The sequence below is a fragment of the Tiliqua scincoides genome, chromosome 14 (genome assembly GCF_035046505.1).
Source record: "Tiliqua scincoides isolate rTilSci1 chromosome 14, rTilSci1.hap2, whole genome shotgun sequence".
NCBI classification, from domain to species: Eukaryota; Metazoa; Chordata; class Lepidosauria; order Squamata; family Scincidae; genus Tiliqua; species Tiliqua scincoides.
In genome coordinates this window covers 247,844-252,843 of record NC_089834.1, presented here as the reverse complement: position 1 = coordinate 252,843, position 5,000 = coordinate 247,844, and positions in this window count along the sequence as shown.

Below are 5,000 nucleotides of genomic sequence, written 5' to 3'. Positions count from 1 at the left end.
GGCTCCCCGCGGGACTTTGCCCCCGGGGAGCCCGCTGCTACCCGGCTGTACCTGCGACGGGTAGACCGGGGCTCCCCGCGGGACTCTGTGCCGGGCCCAGCCCGTGTGGGCCTGGGCCCGGGCCCCCTGCCGGACGGGGCGGCACCCGGCCCGGGCACGCCGCGTCTCCCCGTGGGGAGCGCTGACTCCGGCAGCCCAAGCCGAAGAAGCCTTCCCCCTATACCCGGGAGGGCACGCCCGAGTCGGGTGCGACGTGCGGCCCCAGGATCCGCCCGACCTCCTGGAACCGCTTCCGGGGCACGCTCGTCACATTGGACCCCCATCGGGACAACTTCCCCGTATACCCGGGAGGACACGCCCGAGTCGGGCGTGCCGTCCGGACGCCCGGGGTTCGGCCCCAGGATCCGCCCGACCTCCTGGAACCGCTTCTGGGGCACGCTCGTCACATTCGACCCCCATCGGGACACCTTCCCCATATGCCCGGGAGGACGCGCCCGAGTCGGGTGAGCCGTCCGGACGCGCGGGGTTCGGCCCCAGGATCCGCCCGACCTCCTGGAACCGCTTCTGGGGCACGCTCGTCAAATTCGAGCCCCATCGGGACACCTTCCCCATATACCCGGGAGAACACGCCCGAGGCGGGTGTGCCGTCCGGACAACCGGGGTTCGGCCCCAGGATCCGCCCGACCTCCTGGAACCGCTTCTGGGGAACGCGCGTCAAATTCGACCCCATCGGGACTTCCGCGCCTATACTTACAATGGGTAGACCTGGGCTCCGAGCGCCCGTACTTAGAACGGGTAGACCGGGGCTCCCCGCGGGACTCGGCGCTGCGCCCAGCCCGGGTAGGGTAGGGTAGGCCTGGGCCCCGTGAAGGACGGGGCGGCACACTGCCCGGGCGCGCCTGGGCTCCCCCGTGCGGAGCGCTGACTTCCGGAGCCCAAGCCGAAGACGCCTTCCCCCCCTCTAACCGGGAGGGAACGCCCGAGTCGGGTGAGCCGTCCGGACGCGCGGGGTTCGGCCCCAGGATCCGCCCGACCTCCTGGAACCGCTTCTGGGGCACGCTCGTCACATTCGAGCCCCATCGGGACACCTTCCCCATATACCCGGGAGAACACGCCCGAGGCGGGTGTGCCGTCCGGACAACCGGGGTTCGGCCCCAGGATCCGCCCGACCTCCTGGAACCGCTTCTGGGGAACGCGCGTCAAATTCGACCCCATCGGGACTTCCGCGCCTATACTTACAATGGGTAGACCTGGGCTCCCGCCGCCTATGCTTAGAATGGGTAGACCTGGGCTCCTCGCGCCTATACTTACAATGGGTAGACCTGGGCTCCTGCCGCCTATACTTGCAATGGGTAGACCTGGGCTCCTTCCGCCTATACTTACAATGGGTAGACCTGGGCTCCCGCCTCCTATGCCTACAGTGGGTAGACCTGGGCTCCTCCCGCCTATGCTTAGAATGGGTAGACCTGGGCTCCCGCCGCCAATACTTACAATGGGTAGACCTGGGCTCCTCCCGCCTCCTATACTTACAAAGGGTAGACCTGGGCTCCTCGCGCCTATACTTAGAATGGGTTGACCGGGGCTCCTGCCGCCTATACTTACAATGGGTAGACCTGGGCTCCTCGCGCCTATACTTAGAATGGGTTGACCGGGGCTCCTGCCGCCTATACTTAGAATGGGTAGACCTGGGCTCCTGCCGCCTGTACTTAGAATGGGTAGACCTGGGCTCCTCGCGCCTATACTTAGAATGGGTAGACCTGGGCTCCTGCCGCCTATACTTACAATGGGTAGACCTGGGCTCCTTCCGCCTATACTTACAATGGGTAGACCTGGGCTCCCGCCTCCTATGCCTACAGTGGGTAGACCTGGGCTCCTCCCGCCTATGCTTAGAATGGGTAGACCTGGGCTCCCGCCTCCAATACTTACAATGGGTAGACCTGGGCTCCTCGCGCCTATACTTACAATGGGTAGACCTGGGCTCCCGCCGCCTATACTTACAATGGGTAGACCTGGGCTCCTCGCGCCAATGCTTAGAATGGGTAGACCTGGGCTCCCGCCTCCTATGCTTACAGTGGGTAGACCTGGGCTCCTCGCGCCTATGCTTAGAATGGGTAGACCTGGGCTCCTGCCGCCTATACTTAGAATGGGTAGACCTGGGCTCCTTCCGCCTATACTTACAATGGGTAGACCTGGGCTCCTGCCGCCTCTACTTAGAATGGGTAGACCTGGGCTTCCAGCGCCTATCCTTACAGTGGGTAGACCTGGGCTCCCGCCGCCAATACTTACAATGGGTAGACCTGGGCTCCTCGCGCCTATACTTAGAATGGGTTGACCGGGGCTCCTGCCGCCTATACTTAGAATGGGTAGACCTGGGCTCCTGCCGCCTATACTTACAATGGGTAGACCTGGGCTCCTCGCGCCTATACTTAGAATGGGTAGACCTGGGCTCCTGCCGCCTATACTTAAAATGGGTAGACCTGGGCTCCCGCCTCCTATGCCTACAGTGGGTAGACCTGGGCTCCTCCCGCCTATGCTTAGAATGGGTAGACCTGGGCTCCCGCCTCCAATACTTACAATGGGTAGACCTGGGCTCCTGCTGCCTATACTTACAATGGGTAGACCTGGGCTCCCGCCTGCTATGCTTACAGTGGGTAGACCTGGGCTCCTGCCGCCTGTGCTTAGAACGGGTAGACCTGGGCTCCTGCCGCCTATACTTGCAATGGGTAGACCTGGGCTCCCAGCGCCTATACTTAGAATGGGTAGACCTGGGCTCCTGCCGCCTATACTTGCAATGGGTAGACCTGGGCTCCCAGCGCCTATACTTACAGTGGGTAGACCTGGGCTCCCGACGCCTATACTTACAATGGGTAGACCTGGGCTGCTCGCGCCTCTACTTACAATGGGTAGACCTGGGCTCCTGCCGCCTATACTTGCAATGGGTAGACCTGGGCTCCCAGCGCCTATACTTACAGTGGGTAGACCTGGGCTCCCGCCGCCTATACTTACAGTGGGTGGACCTGGGCTCCTGCCGCCTATACTTACAATGGGTAGACCTGGGCTCCTGCCGCCTATGCTTAGAACGGGTAGACCTGGGCTCCTGCCGCCTATATTTACAATGGGTAGACCTGGGCTCCTGCCGCCTATATTTACAATGGGTAGACCTGGGCTCCCGCCGCCTATACTTACAATGGGTAGCCCTGGGCTCCCGCCGCCTATGCTTACAATGGGTAGACCTGGGCTCCTCGCGCCTCTACTTAGAATGGGTAGACCTGGGCTCCCGCCGCCTATGCTTAGAATGGGTAGACCTGGGCTCCTGCCGCCTATGCTCGGAATGGGAAGACCTGGGCTCCCTCCTCCTGTGCTTACAGTGGGTAGACCTGGGCTCCTGCCGCCTGTGCTTAGAACGGGTAGACCTGGGCTCCTGCCGCCTATGCTCAGAATGGGTAGACCTGGGCTCCCGCCTCCTATGCTTACTGTGGGTAGACCTGGGCTCCTCCCGCCTATGCTTTGAACGGGTAGACCTGGGCTCCTGCCGCCTGTGCTTAGAACGGGTAGACCTGGGCTCCTGCCGCCTATGCTCGGAATGGGTAGACCTGGGCTCCCGCCTCCTATGCTTACAGTGGGTAGACCTGGGCTCCTCCCGCCTATGCTTAGAATGGGTAGACCAGGGCTCCTCGCGCCTATACTTAGAATGGGTTGACCGGGGCTCCCGCCGCCTATACTTACAATGGGTTGACCTGGGCTTCCAGCGCCTATCTTTACAGTGGGTAGACCTGGGCTCCTGACACCTATGCTCAGAATGGGTAGGCCTGGGCTCCCGCCTCCTATGCTTACAGTGGGTAGACCTGGGCTCCTGCCGCCAATACTTACAATGGGTAGACCTGGGCTCCCGCCGCCTATGCTTAGAATGGGTAGACCTGGGCTCCTGCCGCCTATGCTCGGAATGGGAAGACCTGGGCTCCCTCCTCCTGTGCTTACAGTGGGTAGACCTGGGCTCCTGCCGCCTGTGCTTAGAACGGGTAGACCTGGGCTCCTGCCGCCTATGCTCAGAATGGGTAGACCTGGGCTCCCGCCTCCTATGCTTACTGTGGGTAGACCTGGGCTCCTCCCGCCTATGCTTTGAACGGGTAGACCTGGGCTCCTGCCGCCTGTGCTCAGAACGGGTAGACCTGGGCTCCTGCCGCCTATGCTCGGAATGGGTAGACCTGGGCTCCCGCCTCCTATGCTTACAGTGGGTAGACCTGGGCTCCTCCCGCCTATGCTTAGAATGGGTAGACCAGGGCTCCTCGCGCCTATACTTAGAATGGGTTGACCGGGGCTCCCGCCGCCTATACTTACAATGGGTTGACCTGGGCTTCCAGCGCCTATCTTTACAGTGGGTAGACCTGGGCTCCTGACACCTATGCTCAGAATGGGTAGGCCTGGGCTCCCGCCTCCTATGCTTACAGTGGGTAGACCTGGGCTCCTGCCGCCAATACTTACAATGGGTAGACCTGGGCTCCCGCCGCCTATGCTTAGAATGGGTAGACCTGGGCTCCTGCCGCCTATGCTCGGAATGGGAAGACCTGGGCTCCCGCCTCCTGTGCTTACAGTGGGTAGACCTGGGCTCCCGCCGCCTATACTGACAGTGGGTGGACCTGGGCTCCCGCCGCCTATATTTACAATGGGTAGACCTGGGCTCCTGCCGCCTATGCTTAGAACGGGTAGACCTGGGCTCCTGCCGCCTATATTTACAATGGGTAGACCTGGGCTCCTGCCGCCTATATTTACAATGGGTAGACCTGGGCTCCCGCCGCCTATACTTACAATGGGTAGGCCTGGGCTCCCGCCGCCTATGCTTACAATGGGTAGACCTGGGCTCCTCGCGCCTCTACTTAGAATGGGTAGACCTGGGCTCCCGCCGCCTATGCTTAGAATGGGTAGACCTGGGCTCCTGCCGCCTATGCTCGGAATGGGAAGACCTGGGCTCCCTCCTCCTGTGCTTACAGTGGGTAGACCTG